Raw genomic sequence first — 19,580 nt, 5'->3', positions numbered from 1 at the left:
TTCCACAAATAACCCTGTGCAGTAGGGTTGTAGGTCATGGAGCTGGTCAGAGACTGGCAGGATTTTGACTCCAAAATTTTCAAAATATGACACAAATCACAAATGTTACAGTGGAAAAAGAGTGACAAATTTGATTACATGATCATTGAAATTTATCTATGCCCACAAAAAGAAAGTTGAAAAACCTCAAAAATATATATAACATATACAACAAAGACTAATTTATCAAGACTCACAAAAATCAATAAGAAAAACTCAGCTTAATAGGAAACTGAAATACAGATGTAAACAATTGACAAGAAGAAACATAAAGCAAGCCAATTTCCACTGCCTATTTTCCTGCCTCCGTGCCTATCCTGGTTTCAGCAGGATGATGGCTACCAAGACAAAAAAATCATCTGCCCTTTGACTGAGTAGTTCCACTACTAGGATTTACTCTGTGAACTGATTGCAAAGCTTCCCCCCAAAATATATACAAAATCGTCATAGCACTGTTGGTAAGAGCAAAACCAAAACCAACAGGAGTGACCATCAGGTGGACTAACAAAATGCAATATATTCAGAAAAGGACCGCTAGGCAGCTATGAAAAAGGGTGGGATAGATTTGTTTTGACTGACAAAGAAAATCTCTAGGCTTAATTATTATTTGGGAAAAAAAAGCAACATGTAGAAAAGTATAATCCTTTTTGAGTTTAAAAAAGAATCTAGCTCCATATATGCAAGTATGTGCCTAATTTTTCCCCCAGGGAATCCCTGAGAAACTGTAACAGTTATCTATGAGGACAGGGTAGAGCAACAAGGCTCAGAGCTTTTCTGTTTTCCCTTTATGTAGCTTAAGTTTTCTAAAAATGTCTTTCTTTTTCGATAATAGCAACAGGATTTTTCTGGATGGGAAGATCACGGCCTAATGCTTTCCTTCCTTGCAGCTCCCTACATTCGAAGAGCAATGGCCTGTTAAAGAATATAAATACATCATCAGGAGAGGTTTTGAAGGTCGGCTTGGCATCCAGCAGCAGAGGCAATTTGCCTCGTTCCTGCTGCCTCCGCCCAAGTCTCAGCCCAGGAGCTCTAACAACCCACAGGACCCGTGCTCTCTTCTCCACGGCATCTCCCAGCCCACTCTCATGGCACCGGCCTCCAGGTAGCACGAGCATTGCCGTGACCCACCCCGCCTGGGACGGGCAGAACAGCCAAGAGCCCTCCAGAATGGCTGGGTCCTGACCGCGGGCAGCCAAAAGAGAACCTCACTCCTTGCACAGAGGAGCCTGCTTCCTCCCTGGTGGAGGAACAGCTCCCGTCCCTGCTGGTGGCTGGTGTCAGGAGTCAGACCATGAAGAGTCTTCAGGGACAGACAACAGGACACAGGCTCTTCCAGGCGGGTTTGAGGGCCAGAGACATCGGATTTTTTGGGCTCCCTTTGCTCCCCTCTGGTAAATGTAAAATCCATGACTGAAACCCACTTCCCTCGAAAGACCCCCATCAGCTGCTTGGGCACCTCCTTCACTCTAATTCCGCAGTCTGATTGTGACACAAATTGATTTTTCTGGAAATCACAGATATTAGCTGACTCTCCATGCTCCCTTGCATCAGACACGATTGAACTGCAGGCTGGACTGACGCCCTGGTTCTGGAGCTCCCAACCAGCCTACCTGGCCTGCGTGTGGCACTTTGATGGAATCTGATGATCAGATCTGCATCTCCCACTTCAGACATGAGCCCCAAAGGAAGTGGTCTTGATTCTACATGCCCCCTTGTTTTCAGCTCCTAGGACTGTGGGAAAATTTTCTTTCCACCCTAGACAGTGTTACTGACTGTGAAGCCCCCCACGCCCTGATCCTCTCATATCCTCCACCTAGGCATCTTCACAAACTCCTGGCAGTGGCCAGGTGCCAGCATGCAGGCCCCAGCCCTCAGGGGGAGACAGAGCCGGCCAGAGGAGCCCACTGTCTGCAGAGGGGTCAGGGCACAGAGGCAGGGGCTGAAGGGGCCGCCAGCTGTGGCTCATCGCACAACCAGTGCACTAAAGGGCTCTGGCGGCCAAGCCACAGTGGAGCCATTTGGGGTTAAGAGGATTCATCCCTACAAGCCACACTGCCTTTGAGGCCGCAGCCTCAGGTCAGGGCTCGCAAGCCTAGCCCGCACAGCCACTGAGGCAGGACAAGGGCACTGAGGAAAACTGGGCCTTCACAGCAGAGCCGATCCTCCGCCTGAAGCCTGGCCCCTTTGCACGCAGATGCCACAGTAGCCACTGGGAAACCCCCAGAGAAGAAAAGGGGGCGCACAAGGAAAACCGATGTGTCTGTGAAACTGAACTTTTTTTTCCTTTTTCTTAGCCAGAGAAGCTGGAGCGGGGGTGGCAGAGGCCAACACAGGGCTGGAGAGCAGGCAGGAGGCACAGAGGAGGAGCGGGGCCGAGCTGGTGCGGTCAGCTGCCCCATGGTGACTCGGGGAGAGGCGCACGGACAACCGAGGAAGGGGCCGGGGCAGAGGCTTGCTGTGCCCACCCAACACCCGGCCCCACCTTCCGTCCTCCGGGAGCCAGGTGTGCCAGGGCTTGGCTCCCGGTCGCAGCTCCCAGCCTGAAGTCAGACACAGCCCCTGGGCGAGCGAGGATCAGCTCCTCTGCCACCCAGCCACCGGGCAGAAGGGTCTCCCGGACAGGAGACTGGCATGGCTAAAACCACCTAAGTCCAGAACAAGCCTGAGCAGACTCCATGGGGACTCCAGAAACACAAGAGAACTTCTGGGAGCCACTCTCAGAGGTAAATCTCTGTCAGTTTTCTCTTCAGCTTTCATCCCAGAATTTACTGATCATAGGGCCCAAGTCTAGCAGCTCACAGCGCAGGACCCCAGGCAACTCCTTCACCCTGGTGACCAAGTCCCTCATTCCAAGCACTGGAAGGGCCGCCTCCCTCTGAACGAGGTGATGGGTATGACACCAAAGCTCCCAGCCACTCTATGACTTTGAAGCCTCTGCCTCCCTTGCCCCAGGGCCCAGCCCTGACCTTAGGGAAAGGATTTGAACCCCCAACTCCCTCCATTGCCAAGGTCATAGCTTTACAGATAAAGGAGGGTTACCTGAACACAGAAAGGGCAGAGCTCTAGGAAGTTCACATGCACTCAAGTTGGTGGGGGCAGTATTTCTCAGCAACGGGAAATCTCGATTGACTTGGGCCCAGCTGAAAAGGGAAAGCCTCTGATTTGGTACAACTTCTCTCCAAGCCAACAAGCCAAGCCTGGAGCTTGGCAAGGAGACCCACAGTGAGCTGGACGCCCTCTTTGTACTGGGACCTGGACACAGCTCCTGATACCAGGAAGAAGGACCGGGATTCCTGACACAGGAGTGGAAAGCTGGGCGCACCCACCTGCCACCAGCCACTCAAGTTCAGGGAGATGCCTGAGGGAACCAGCAAAGGCAGATATGGATTTTACAGATGAGCAGCCATGCTTCTGCTGTGACAGTTCTTGTGAAGAACACTGTGAGCTCAGAATCCATAAGCAGAATTCCATTTGTTAACCAGTCAGGTGTTACACAGAAAAGGGTCCCTGTGGCTACTGGGCAATTGAATATCTTAACTTTCAGTTCCTCTTTATTGGACAAGTAACACCATGTTGATTTGATATATGAATACATAGGAATGAAATGAAATAGGGAAATACTAGTCAAGGTAAATAAGATTTTATAATGCTAGATAAATGAGATGGAGATCTCACCCTTCAATGCTTTTTTCTGTTTTGGTTCATTTTAATCATCTTCCTTTTTCTCACTTGTTTAAGAAAACCAGCTCCTGAGGCTGTTGAGAGGAAACACTGTTCCAGATGCACAGTGGAAAACACAGAAAGGCAAAGAATTCTATGGCTACCAAGAAAACCAGTTTTCATTGTCCTGAGGAGGTAACATACCTGTAGAAAAGATGGGCATTCCGGCTGCATTTGCCAAATATTCTTCAGACTTGTCCAGAACCTTCTAAAGACAACACACCAGTGAGAGAGAGTGAGGCCCTGGAAGATAAAACACTAGGGGAGATCAATAAACATTGCGTTTTACTTCCACTAACCTTTCCTAACCCCAGAGGAGCCACACCTGTACAGCGGCCGCCTCCCAGATCTACAGCCCTGGGTGTCTGGAAGATGAAGAGAAAGCTTCGGGGTCCTAATGTTCCTTTCCCCACAGGCGTGTCAGAGCTGTGCAGAGCAACTGTTGCCCTGCGAAGCCAGTGCTTCCGGGCCGCTGGAGGGGCGGGCAGGACCTGCCCCTAACAGTGAGAGGTACCAGCATGCATGAGGCCAGGAAAAGACAAAAAGTTGTCACATGGCAAACAAATGGCAGAGCCTGACTTCCGGGCCTGGCTCTTTCCCTCTACCTCTTGTCACCAGGATTTGGTGAGATTTCGGCTGAGACAGAGTGGGTGGGGAGGGTACTGGTAGACACTTCCACGAACAGCTTCCAGTGCATCCTTGGAGCTCAGAGAGCAACTGCAAACCTCACAGGCTGCCACGCAGCAGGTTCTCACACCATTAACTGACAAATTGTGCTCAGTAGAGGGCAGATGACTATCTCGAGAACTCTGGGTTATCTGCCCATTAACTCAGATCGATAGCAAAGCGGTTTTCATGTAGCGTCTGCATCTCTCATCAGTAACTGTTCACCTCAAGTTTTTGTACTATGTACCCCAAAATGAATCTCAAAACAAAAAGTCAGCTGTCACAGAAGCAGCATTCATCAGCTGGGTGAATCCCAGGTTCCCACTGAGCACAGAGACCCCTTCTTAGCCACACACACCCCACCATGCACACACAGCACAAGCAGCCTTCGCCTGCTGAGGGCACGGCTGAGGAGTGCATGTCCCCCAGACCAGCCCACAGGTCCTTTCTCACCTGCCCCAACCACACACACAGTCCTTACCCACACCAAACATCTCCTTTTCTTTCACAGACATATTGCCCAACACGTTTGGCAGGAAGACCCTGAAACAGAATTGAGTCTTCCCCAAGCAGGAAGGCACAGAACTGGCTGGGATACCCTCCCAAAGGCCTTTTATGGGCCACGGCGTAAAGAACTCTCCAATCAGAATCACTGAAGATTCTACTCGGGGAAGAGAGGTGATTGAGACCACAGTCTGTCTGGGATCATGTGAGAGACTGCAGTCCAGGTTCAGTAGGAGTGAGGAATTCTAATCAAACTGAACTGCAACCGTACCCATTCCACATTTAACATTCGTGTTATGCCAGGCCCAGGGGTGAGCCCTTGCTTCACCTCATTTCATTCTTGCAGTCACCCTAGATGCTGGGCTTCTCGCCCTCACTTTATACCTGGTAAAGCTGAGTCCCAAAGAGGAAAAGAGGCCTGGGGCTGGCAGGTGATAGAATCTGGATTCAAATCTAGAGGTCTTAATTACTGTGTACCTTCTTGCAATTAAAAAATTACATACGCATGCCTCTGAGAAATACGTTTGTGAGAGAGGAGATATTTGGTGAAAACAGATTGGGGTTCTTGACTTTTCTTAGATGTCATTCTTCTGTTAATACCAACAGACACTGTTGACCACATTTCTTCCACGCCAAGGACTGCATGCTTCCGGTTTGAACTCTAACCTTGCAACATCACCAAGGACTTTCCTGGGGTAGCTGGCTGTCTCTTAGTGCCTCATTGCAAGATCCAAGCCTACAACAGTATTTATGGAACAATTATCTTGACTATCACATGAAGCACCTAACAAGGCAGAAATAGATATCTCTGTGTCATTTCAAACTGAAACACCACTTGTGGAAAATTAAAATCTACTTTGTTCCCAGTCCACCAACAATAGCACCAGGAAACCAGCAGGCCTGTGAAGCACACAGCCCTCCAGCATGGCCAGGAAGCCCTGTTAAGGAACAAACCTCATAAAGAAATAGGGAAACTGAGTCCTCAGTTGAACTCACTTGAATTTCAACACCCATTCCCACACAACACATTTCCCCCTGGAGGGGTCAGAGCACATTCCTGAGCAGGGGACATCAGCCACTGAGGTGGCCTGGGCCTCTTGCTGCTCTAAGACCCCACCTTTCTGTTCCTTCCCACACCTTCTGTGCACGCCTATGCCCAGCAGTCTGTGTACTTGGGCAGGAACCTGGGGAAGCACAAGGCAGATGCCAGTGAAAGCAGGCTGCCAAGTGGCACACACCAATTCTTTCCACAACAGGAGGTCATGGAGGGAATTCACCCCACACTTCCGTACCAGGTATCAACTACATGCAGGCACGGGGCTACAGCTGAATGGGACCTGTGGCCCTCACACAACCCACAAGCTTGCAGAGCAGATGGGCAGGTGAGCAGACACCAGCAGCCCCGCGTGGCCAGCACCAGGATGCAAGGCATGCAGAACTCTCTGGAGGGACCAGCGGTGCCCAGAACCAGCAGAGAGTGAGAGTCATGATGAACCCCAGCGAAGCCTCCTGGAGAAACTCCTGAGCTGGGATGAAAAGGAGAAGCAGCCACCTTGGCAACGGTGGGGGCCTGGGAGAAGGTACTCCTCAGAGAAGGACCCATATGTCCAAAGAACGAAAAGCTGTTACTGCTGGAGGCCTGCAGCACTTGCGCCATCCCAAGCCCTGACAGGATAGAGAGCCACGCAGGGAGCTGGCAGGAGGCTTTTGCAGGGGAAGCAGGCCTCCCAGACCTTGGGGTCTGAGACCCAGCCTTCCCTGAGTACACCCTCCTTGTGGTGCTCCGGGGGCATCCAGAGGGGCCTCGGGTCAGCCTGCCTTGCTCTGCATCCCAGAAAGGGTAACCACAGTGAGAACAGCGGATCCCTTCTATCTGAGGGTCTGGAGTGAGTGAGAGGCGGCATCAGCCTTATCCAGTTTGGCCAAGGCAAATTCATGGAGAAAGTAGAAGAGAGGTTACCAGGGGCCAAAGGAGGGAGACATGGAGAGTTACTGTGTAATAGGTTCAGAGTTTCTGTTTGAGATGATGAAAAAATGCTACGAATGGATAGTGGTGATGGTTGTCCAACATGTCGATGTACTTAATGTCACAGGGTTGTTTATGTAAAAGTGGCTAAAATGGGAAGTCATGAGTTATGAAATTTCATGACATTTTTTTAAATTGGCCAGAGCAAGAGATCACCTAAATTGTCAGCCCTTCCTAACCCTGGAAAATAAAAAATAAACAGTTTAGACATTAATCAGATACATAAAGGTTCAAGTCCAGTACCAGGCACACAGAAGATGCCCACTGATAATGGGTGTCGCCCTCACTGTTATTAGTGAATCCTGGTGGCTATTCTTCTGATCTAAGTCATGAATGAATGTGTTAAGGCTGACACAATGCTGGAGGGTTTCCATCACAATTAAGCATTAATTAACTCAACAGTCATGTAACTCCGCATAGTGGGTTTTCACATCAAGTTCAGCCCCTCTTTCCATTGCCTACTCCCACCTCCCACAATAAGCTGTTTACTATTTCAATTATTTTAGTTCCAACCACTGTGATCACTATACTTAAAATTCAATCAGGCTTCTAATTTTAAGCATCTTTTTTGTGTACAGTGCCAACAATTGACAAGCGTCCTGAATTTAACATCTGTTCCCAGCAGTAAATGGTTTTAAATTCGAGAACTGAAAACACATATAAGGTGATTGTGAGCAGCTCTCGTGCTGTGATTCATGGCTGTGCATCAGCAACTCACTGTGCAGCAGCAGCGGCTCCATGCGAACCCCCTGGAGGCCGAACAGATGGCTTGGACACCCCACTGCCACCAGAAGCCTTTTGACCAATAAAAAAAAACCAACCTACTGTGCACCAGGAAACCTGCTGGACATTTTCACAGGCTCTGTCATATACGCTAGTTTTCCCAGAACCAGAGTAAAACTAGGATCTTCGGAGCAGTCTTTCCTGAGCTCGCACAGCCCTCTCTGGAAGTCTCTGTGACGTCCACAGCCAAGACCCTAGGAGGGAGGCCCGGCCCCCTGGGCCCAAGCTGCCAGTGTCCTCTGTGTCTGTGCTCCCGTCTGCACCGGCACTCCGCTGTTCAGAGGATGGTGGGGCAGGGAGAATCCAGCGGGAAACTGCCCAGCTGGGCTCATGGACACAGGTATGAACTTAGGAAAGAGGCAGAGCCATTACAGCCAAAGGTGTTTTTCATTCAGAGCTGGAGGTGACACAGCAACTCAGACAACAGGGAATCATTAAGTGGAAAGAAAGAAAGAAAAAGGAAAGAAGGAAGGAAGGATGGCAGGAAGGGAATGAGGGAGCATTTCTTTGGCCTAAATCAGATGCTAACTATACTTAAGTTGGTAAGCTGAAGGGAAATGGGTACAAAATGCTACAAATACACTCTCTTATTAAGGGCGTCTGAGATATTTTTCAATGAGGAATTTCAGTAGTCGTAGTTCTCTAGGACAGAGCTTCCTAAAAACCCCAGCCTTCCACTGGGCTTTCTAGAACTACAGCTCCATAATTTAAAAACTCTCCCGTGTCATCAGCGTCTACTCAAAAGCCCTCATGCCTTTTCTGGAAACCCGGCTTCCCACGGAGGACGCCACTTCCCCAGGCCCTTGGGCATGGGAAGTGGGGTCCCTCTCCTCTCTGCCATCATGTCACTTCCCACCTCCATACCTCCTCAATGACTGGCAACTCATTCACCACAACTTGGGTCCCTGGCACGATCTTCCCCTCCTTCCCCCTCCTAGGTGACTGACACCCACATGGATGGCCCATCCTGCATCCTGACCTCCACTTCCTAGACCACCTTATTCCAGTGTCCTCCTCCTCTACCCCATGTGGCCACCCAGAGCCACACACTAGACCTCGTCACTACCAGTCACGCCCCCTGTCAATAACTGAAGCCTCACCCTCAGGCCACAGCTCCGCCTTCTGCCTGATGGTCAGACCACTGCCTCTCTGGACACTCTGACAGGTCCTGGGCCTCCAGTCCTTCCCTTCCTCTTCTGCATGTGGTGTGGTGCAGGTGCATGAATAGAGAGGCCATTCCACTTTTTTATCTTGTAAATTTCAGCTTCTATTATTTCATCAGGAAGGATAATATTGACCTTGACTTCGGGTGTTATCTGTACATGATTTTTTTAAATCACCTTACAAAATTATATCCATCTTTGGAGAGATGGTCATGAAGGTCCTTACTACATTTGAGCACAACTATGAAAGGAAGGAAGAGAGGGAGCCACAGGGCTTTCTGGGAAGAACATGCCAAGTAGTATAAACAGTGACTCCAAAGGCCTGAGGCAGTGGCATGTCTGGCAAGTCCAAAGAACAGCAAGGAGACCAGCACAGCAGAAGCAGAGCGACCAAGGGGGAGAATGGTGGGAACAAAGTCAAAGAAACAGGGGACAGGGAGGGAGAAGTGGTGACCAGTCAGATCTGTTCTGAAGACCACAGTATGAAGGGAGAACTAACTAGACAAGAGAGAAGGAAAGGAAGAGAGGAGGGGAGAAGGGGGGAGGGAGGGATTCAGAAAGACAGACAGAAAGAAAAGAATGAAAGACAGATGACAGATAGATAGATAGATAGATGATTGATAGATAGATAGATAGATAGATAGATAGATAGATAGATAGATAGATAGATAGATAGATAGTAGAGAGATAACAAATAATAGGTGATAGCAGGAGAGCTGACAGATGACGGATCAACAGAATGAAGCAACTGCATATACATGCCCAAAGCACATCCATAACCTACTGCGTGAGAGGCATATCATAAGAGCAGTTTTTATGATCCTTACACTAAAAATATTACATGTTTACACATGCATAGGAAGGTATTTGGAATGTACACTCTCAACAGCTAACAGTGATTTCCTCTGACGAATAGGATTAGAAGATAGGATCAGAAGACTGTAAGGTGGGGAAAAGATCATCTTTTACTTTTTACGCATTTTTGGTTTAAACAATGGGAGGATATAATCATCGCTCATGCTGAATGGGACACGGCATTTGTACTGAGCACCCGTCCCTGAGCAATGAACGCTGGGGCTGGATGACCTCTTCCTGGCTGAGTCACCAAAGGGGCCAAAGATCAGATGGTCTATTGGACCTAAAGAGCCTCTCCAGCCTTGGACCTCCTCCCCGAGACAGTCTGGCGGGATGCTGTCAGCCCACTGAGCTTCAGCTTCCTCCCTGGTAACACAGGGATGAGGGTACCTGCTCCACTGGAGGGTGGAGATGATGCATGTGAAGTGTCCGGATCAGCACCCGGTGCAGAGACACCCAAGAAGCACCAACTGCCTGCCCGCCTCCCCAATAAGGAGTCCAGGGAAGTCCCTGAGGAAGGGCTGCTCCCAAAGGCTCAAAATGCCCTAATATTTCAGGCTCCGGAGAGACAGGAAGGTTTCTGGACCAAAGGGGATTCCAGCAACCTACCCACCAAAAGGGTACGTGTCTCCCTCACAGGTAAGGGCAGAGCTCCCTCCCGCAGACCTGCTCTGGAGAAAAAAAGAGTAGAAATACCCTGCGTTTGCCAATAATGGCACACATGGCCGGACTCCCTGAAGTGCCAAGTCAAGGTTAGAAGTCCCTGACAATGTGGATTTCCTCTCTGGGCTTGAAAAAGGCCATGGGAAAAGCGAAAGAAAAGCTGAATGCTATTTGTCGAAAATCATTAATGCTTTCTGAGAAGCTATAAAATGTGCATGCTCTTGCCAAATGGATGTCCAAAGAGCTTTGATCTCCATTTTGGCCGGAAATGATCCATTCCCTTCCTAATGCAGATACATGGTTTTCTTGCCTCAAACCTGCCCAGTCAGATGCAGAGCACATTCTTAATTATTTTGAAAGGATTTAAAATGGAGCCATAAATCTCCGCTTTGACACAACATGGTGATTTGACCCCCAGATATATCACAATGGGTTATTAACAGTGCTTCTCAAATCTAATGAAATTTTTTTCAAAGCTATTCACTACTTAATAGCTGCCCTCACAATGATCATTTTTGAGTAATTATGGAACTGTGCCACATTATTTTGTGATGAGAACATAATTATGTCCATTAAAATTATTTGTATAGTTTTTAACCTTTGGCCAGAAATAAATGAGGCTAGTCTGAAGGTAACACCAACTCCATGACGATACCTAGAGGTTACTGCCTCCACGACACTTGCTTCTCAAAGCTTATTTTGTGGCCCACAAACTTAGACTTTGTCCTTCAGCTTTTTCAGGGCCCCTGGAAGTAAATGGCACTGAGGATGTGCCTGGGAGGGAGGGAACTCATGATCTTCCTGGCTTCCCCGCCTGAGGTCACAGGCAGGGGAGAAGAGAGCTCAAAAGGGGATGGCCCTCAGCAACAGCTCCCCAGAACTTCCTGTGCACTGTGTGGGAGCTGGCTGGGGGTGGTGAGGCCGGGAGAAGCAATGGCGCTCTGAGGCATTCAGGCTTGTCACCTGTCTCCTCCTCCTCCTAGAATCCAGGAGGTCTCCCTGGGAGAGGTGCCTCCTGGAAGTTCCCCAGATTCATTCTTTCCTTGGCCAACGAGTATGTGTTTGTTCTACCCCTACCATGTGCCAGGAACTATGCTAGATGCTTGGGATAGATCAGGCAGAAATAACAGAGATCTCTGTTTTGTAGCATTTATTCATGGAATAATCTGGAAATGCCAAAAAGCAGCAGCAAAACAGTGACAGATCAAAGAGGAAGCCCAACTTTCACCACCTTTGTGAAAAACAGGCAATGCTGACATGGATTGAAAATATTAGATTATTTCAAGAAGAACAGAGAAACCAAATAATTCATACACGATAAGAATACTAATAAATACACTAGAGGTTGTTGTTTGCAGAAAACCAGACTTAAAATAGTCACATCTCTGGCAAATAACAAAAAAGATAAAAAATTTAAATGATAAAGCAGATACAGGAAAGAATCAAAAACTCTTGGATGATTTTCTGGAAAAAATATAAATGATCAAAGTCAACCCTATAAGAATTTTTTAACACCAACATCAAGGAAAAAGTTGAAAAAGTCACCCAATGTTTGCTTTTCTAATTTATTTTAAGAAACTATCATAAATCTAACACCAAAATGTATTAGAAATAGTAAAAATAAGAAAATACTATGACTCCTTCTCATTTATGGAAGTAGGTATAATAATCCTAAATGTCAGAAAACAAAATTCAACAGAATACTAAAATAATAATAAAGTAGGGTGTTTCCCAGTATTTGCAAAAATGATTTAGTGTTATAAAAATAAACTCAAAATGGATTAAAGACCTACAACAACACATGAAACCATAAAATTCCTAATGGAAGACCTAGGCATTAAACTCTTGAACATCAGCATTGGCAATTTTTTCCTCCCCATGCAGAGGAAACAAAAGCAAAAATAAACAAGTGGGACTACATCAAACTTCTGCACAGCAAAAGAAACCAGCAGCAAAGTGAAAAGGTAGCCTATGGAATGGGAGACTTTATCTGCAAACAATAAATTCAATAAGGGACTAATACCCAAAATATACAAAGAATGCATACAACTCAACACCAAAAAGAAACAAATAATCCCATTAAAAAATGAGCAGAAAAAGATCTGAAAAGACATTTTCTTGAAGAGGATATATAGATGGCTAACAGGAACATGAATAGATGCTCCACATCACTAACCATAAGGGAAATGCAAATCAAAACCACAGTGAGATATCATCTCACTCCAGTCAGAATAGCAAGAACCAAAAAGACAAGAAATAAAAAGGATGTGGAGGGGTGGAGCCAAGATGGCATCGTGAAAGTAGTGGAAATCTCCTCCCAAAACCATATATATTTTTGAAAATACAACAAAAACAACTATCCCTAAAAGAGAAACCAGAAAGTACAGGACAACAGCCAGGCTACATCTACACCTGCGAGAACCCAGCGCCTTGCGATGGGGGTAAGATACAAGCTGCGGCCCGGCAAGACCTGAGCGTCCCTCACGCCAGCTCCTGGCGGGAAGAGAGGAGTCAGGGCGGGGAGGGAGAGGGAGCCCAGGACTGCTAAACACCCAGCCTAGCCATTAGCACGGGGATGGCAGACACACACTGAGTGGGGCACTGGATACTAGAGGAATGGGACAATAAAACCTGTGAGTAGGTCCCCGAGTCAGTGCCCCTGGGAAAAAGAAAAGCGAGTGCTTTTTGAAAGACTTAAAGGGACAGGGACCGCACAGCTGGACGGAAGCGCCCCGGGACACTTAGCCCTGCAGGTGGGAATCGCGGGGAACTCCGGGCGCTCTAACCCCCTGGGCAGCAGTGCAGCTCAGAGGCCCCTCACGGAGATAAATATCTCCTGCCCATTTCCCCTCCGATGCCGCTCCGCCATAGTGGAGCAGTAGCCTGAGGCAGCAGGGCAGAGCTTCTTTCACAGCGACCAGACAAGAATTAGAAACCCCGTCTGTGCACAACTACCCCGCACAAGCCACTAGGGGTCGCCATTCTCCCAGGAGAGGAAGGCCACAAAACAGCAAGAAGGGACATTCTCCCAGCCAACACATGTGCCAGTTCCCAACAACTACCTCACAAAACAGCAAGAAGGGACATTCTCCCAGCCAACACATGTGCCAGTTCCCCACAACTACCTCTATTGCCAGGAAAAGGCAGAAGAATTTGATACAGACCAGACTAACCCAGTGATCCTCCCCTGAGAAGGAATCTGGGGAGATAGACCTAACCAATCGCACTGAAAAAGAATTCAAAATAAAGGTCATAACCATGCTGATGGAGCTGCAGAGAAATATGCAAGAGGCAAGGGATGAAGTCCGTAAGGAGATAACAGAAATGAAACAATCTCTGGAAGGATTTATAAGTAGAATGGATAAGATGCAAGAGGCCACTGATGGAATAGAAACCAGAGAACAGGAACGCATAGAAGCTGACGCAGAGAGAGATAAAAGGATCTCCAAGAATGAAACAATATTAAGAGAACTGTGTGACCAATGCAAAAGGAACAACATCCACATTATAGGGGTACCAGAAGAAGAAGAGAGAGGAAAAGGGATAGAAAGTGTATTTGAAGAAATAATTGCTGAAAACTTCCCCAAACTGGGGGAAGAAATAATCGTTCAGACCACGGAAGTACACAGAAATCCCAACAGAAGGGAGCCAGGGAGGACAACACCAAGACACATAATAATTAAAATGGCAAAGATCAAGGACAAGGACACAGCTTTAAAGGCAGCTAGAGAGAGAGGAAAAAGGTCACCTACAAAGGAAAACCCATCAAGCTATCATCAGACTTCTTAACAGAAACCATACAGGCCAGAAGAGAATGGCATGATATATTTAATGCAATGAAATAGAAGGGCCTTGAACTAAGAATACTGTATCCAGCACGATTATCATTTAAATATGAAGGAGGGATTAAACAAATCCCAGACAAGCAAAAGTTGAGGGAATTTGCCTCCAACAACCCACCTCTACAGGGTATTCTAGAGGGACTGCTCTAGATGGGAGCACTCTTAAGGCTAAACAGATGAAACCAGGGAAAATAAAATCACAACAAAGAAAGCTGACCAACAAAATACTAACTGAAGACAAAAAATAAAATCAACTATCCACAAATGCAGTTAAAGGAAACACAAAAGAGCACAGAATAAATCACCCAACATATAAAGAATGGAGGAGGAGGAATAAGAAGGGAGAGAAATAAAGAATCAACAGTGTTCATAATAGCTCAATAAATGAGAAAATTTAGACAGTAAGATACTAAAGAAGCTAACCTTGAACCTTTTGTAACCACGAATCTAAAGCCTGCAATGGCAATAACTACATATCTTCCAATAATCACCCTAAATGTAAATCAACTGAATGCACCAATCAAAAGACACAGAGTAACAGAATGGATAAAAAAGCAAGACCCATCTATATGCTGCTTACAAGAGACTCAACTCAAACCCAAAGACATGCACAGACTAAAAGTCAAGGGATGGAAAAAGATATTCCATGCAAACAACAGAGAGAAAAAAGCAGGTGTTGTAGTACTAGTATTAGACTAGTACTGACTGACTAAATAGACTTCAAAACAAAGAAAGTAACAAGAGATAAAGAAGGATATTACATAACGATAAAGGGCTCAGTCCAACAAGAGGATATAACCATTATAAATATACATGCACCTCACACAGGAGCACCACAATATGTGAGAAAATACTAACAGAATTAAAGGAGGAAATAGAACATAATGCATTCATTATAGGAGACTTCAACACACCACTCACTCCAAAGGACAGATCCACCAGACAGAAAATAAGAAAGGACACAGAGGCACTGAACAATGCACTAGAACAGATGGACCTAACAGACATCTATAGAACTCTGCAGCCAAAAGCAACAGGATACACATTCCTCTCAAGTGCACATGGAAAATTCTCCAGAATAGACTACATACAAGGACACAAAAAGAGCCTCACTAAATTCCAAAAGATTAAAATTCTACCCATCAACTTTTCAGACCACAAAGGTATAAAACTAGAAATAAATTGTACAAAGAAAGCAAGAAGGCCCACAAACACATGGAGGCTTAACAACATGCTCCTAAATAATCAATGGATCAGCAACCAAATTGAAATAAGATCAAGCAATATATGGAAACAAATGACGACAACACAAAGCCCCAACTTCTGTGGGACACGGCAATAGCAGTCTTAAGAGGAAAGTATATAGCAATTCAGACATATTTAAAGAAGGAAGAACAATCCCAAATGAACAGCCTAACGTCACAATTATCGAAATTGGAAAAAGAAGAACAAATGAGGCTTAAAGTCAGCAGAAGGAGGGACATAATAAAGATTAGAGAAGAAATAAACAAAATTGAGAAGAATAAAACAATAGAAAAAAACCAATGAAACCAAGAGCTGGTTCTTTGAGAAAATACACAAAATAGATAAGCCAGTAGCCAGACTTGTTAAGAGAAAAAGAGAATCAACACACATCAACAGAATCAGACATGAGAAAGGAAAAATCATGACAGACCCCAAAGAAATACAAGGAATTATTAGAGAATACAGTGAAAACCTATATGCTAACAAACTGGAAAACCTAGAAGAAATGGACAACTTCTTAGAAAAATGAAACCTCCCAAGACTAACCAAGGAAGAAACACAAAATCTAAACAAACCAATTACCAGCAAAGAAACTGAAGTGGTAATCAAAAAACTACCCAAGAACAAAACCCCTGGGCCAGATGGATTTACCTTAGAATTTTATCACACATACAGAGAAGACATAACACCCATTCTCCTTAAAGTTTTCCAAAAATTGCAAGAGGACGGAATACTCCCAAACTCATTCTATGATGCCAACATTACCCTAATACCAAAACCAGGCAAAGACCCCACCAAAAAAGAAAATTATAGACCAGTATCACTGATGAATGTAGAAGCAAAAATACTCAACAAAATATTAGGAAACTGAATTCAAAAATACATCAAAAGGATCATACACCACGACCAAGTGGGATTCATCCAAGGGATGCAAGGACGGTACAACATTCGAAAATCCATCAACATCATCCACCACATATACAAAAAAGAAAGACAAAAACCACATGATCATCTCCATAGATGCTGAAAAAGCATTTGACAAAATTCAACATCCATTCATGATAAAAACTCTCAGCAAAATGGGTATGGACGGCAAGTATGTCAACATAATAAAGGCCATATATGATAAACCCACAGCCAACATTACACTGAACAGCGAGAAGCTGAAAGCTTTTCCTCTGCGATCAGGAACAAGACAGGGATGCTCACTCTCCCCACTGTTATTTAACGTAGTACTGGAGGTCCTAGCCACAGCAATCAGACAAAACAAAGAAATACAAGGAATCCAGATTGGTAAAGAAGAAGTTAAACTGTCACTATTTGCAGATGACATGATATTGTACATAAAAAACCCTAAAGACTCCACTCCAAAACTACAAGAACTGATACCGGAATACAGGAAAGTTGCAGGATACAAAATTAACACACAGAAATCTGTGGCTTTCCTATACACTAACAATGAACCAACAGAAAGAGAAATCAGGACAACAACTCCATTCACAATTGCATCAAAAAGAATAAAATACCTAGGAATAAACCTAACCAAAGAAGTGAAAGACCTATACCCTGAAAACTACAAGTCACTCTTAAGAGAAATTAAAGGGGACACTAACAAATGGAAACTCATCCCATGCTTGTGGCTAGGAAGAATTAATATAGTCAAAATGGCCATCCTGTCCAAAGCAATATACAGATTTGATGCAATCCCTATCAAATTACCAACAGCATTCTTCAACGAACTGGAACAAATAGTTCAAAAATTCATATGGAAACACCAAAGACCCCGAATAGCCAAAGCAATCCTGAAAAAGAAGAATAAACTAGGGGGGATCTCACTCCCCAACTTCAAGCTCTACTACAAAGCCATAGTAATCAAGACAATTTGGTACTGGCACAAGAACAGAGCCACAGACCACTGGAACAGAATAGAGATTCCGGACATTAACCCAAACATATATGGCCAATTAATATACGATAAAGGAGCCATGAACATACAATGGGGAAATGACAAGTCTCTTCAACAGATGGTGCTGGCAAAACTGGACAGCTACATGTAAGAGAATGAAACTGGATCACTGTCTAACCCCATACACAAAAGTAAACTCCAAATGCATCAAAGACCTGAATGTAAGTCATGAAACCATAAAACTCTTAGAAAAAAACATAGGCAAAAATCTCATGGACATAAACATGAGTGACTTCTTCATGAATGTATCTCCCGGGCAAGGAAAACAACAGCAAAAATGAACAAGTGGGACTATATGAAGGTGAAAAGCTTCTGTACAGCAAAAGACACCATCAATAGAACAAAAAGGAACCCTACAGTATGGGAGAACATATTTGTAAATGACAGATCTGATAAAGGCTTGACGTCCAGAATATATAAAGAGCTCACACGCCTCAACAAACAAAAAACAAATAATCCAATTAAAAAATGGGCAGAGGAACTGAACAGACAGTTCTCCAAAAAAGAAATACAGATGGCCAACAGACACATGAAAAGATGCTCCACATTGCTAATCACCAGAGAAATACAAATGAAAACCACAATGAGATATCACCTCACACCAGTAAGGATCGCCACCATCCAAAAGACAAACAACAACAAATGTTGGCGAGGTAGTGGAGGAAGGGGATCCCTCGTACACTGATGGTGGGAATGTAAGTTAGTTCAACCATTGTGGAAAGCAATATGGAGGTTCCTCAAAAAACTAAAAATAGAAATACCATTTGACCCAGGAATTCCACTTCTAGTAATTTACCCTAAGAATACAGCAGCCCAGTTTGAAAAAGACAGATGCACCCCTATGTTTATCGCAGCACTATTCACAATAGCCAAGATATGGAAGCAACCCAAGTGTCCATCAGTAGATGAATGGATAAAGAAGATGAACATACACGCAATGGAATATTATTCAGCCATAAGAAGAAAACAAATCCTACCATTTGCAACAACATGGATGGAGCCAGAGGGTAGTATGCTCAGTGAAATAAACCAGGCAGAGAAAGACAAGTACCAAATGATTTCACTCATATGTGGTGTATAAGAACAAAGAAAAAACTGAAGCAACAAAACAGCAGCAGAATCACAGAAACCGAGAATGGACTAACAGTTACCAAAGGAAAAGGGACTGGGGAGGATGGGTGGGAAGGGAGGGGTAAGGAGAGGGAAAATGAAAGGAGGATTACGATTAGCATGTATAATGTGGGGGGAGGTACAGGGAGGGCTGTGCAACACAGAGAAGACAAGAAGTGATTCTACAGCATCTTACTACGCTCATGGACAGTGACTGAAATGGGTTTTGTGGGGGGACTTGGTGAAGGAGGGAGCGTAGTAAACATAATGTTCCTCATGTAATTGTAGATTAATGATACCAAAAAAAAGTCAGTTTAGAACAAATCATTGTAAAAAATTAAATAGTAACACATTAAAACTTTCAAAACTTTTACGATATAAAACTGTACTGCTCGTGAAATAAGCCAAGCGAAGAAAGACAAATACCGAATGATTTCACTCATATGCGGAGTATAAGAACAAAGAAAAACTGAAGGAACAAAACAGCAGCAGAATCACAGAACCCAAGAATGCACTAACAGTTACCAAAGGGAAAGGGGCTGGGGAGAACGGGAGGGTAGGGAGGGATAAGGGCGGGGAAGAAGAAAGGGGGTATTACGATTAGCATGTATAATGTGGGGTGGGTGGAATGGGGAGGGCTGTGCAAAATAGAGAAGACAAGTAGTGATTCTACAGCATCTTACTACGCTGATGGACAGTGACTGTAATGGGGTTTGTGGGGGGGACTTGCTGAAGGGGGGACCCTAGCAAACATAATATTCTTCATGTAATTGTAGATTAATGATAATGAAAAAAAATGCACTGCTCACTCATACACACACGTGCACACACCCACCCATATGATGTCAATATAATGTCTTTACTTTCCATAAATTTTTGCTGTACAATGAATATTTTTTTAAGAGGAAAGTTTTTCAATTCATATTGCTTTACATTTTTTTAAAGTCTCTATTTAAATAAAAATCTACTGTATAAGAAGAATGTATCTGTTTCTATGT

At 45.0% G+C, this 19,580-nt stretch overlaps 1 pseudogene; it reads right to left on the bottom strand.

The window, feature by feature from the left end:
- The window catches only part of LOC118972190 (protein Shroom1-like), a 111,383-nt pseudogene that overhangs the window by 67,903 nt on the left and 23,900 nt on the right, over positions 1 to 19,580 (bottom strand).

Source organism: Manis javanica, chromosome 14, assembly GCF_040802235.1.
Source record: "Manis javanica isolate MJ-LG chromosome 14, MJ_LKY, whole genome shotgun sequence".
In the NCBI taxonomy this organism is placed as follows: domain Eukaryota; kingdom Metazoa; phylum Chordata; class Mammalia; order Pholidota; family Manidae; genus Manis; species Manis javanica.
Note: the sequence above shows the minus strand (reverse complement) of the source record. Positions and strands in the feature narration are given on the sequence as shown.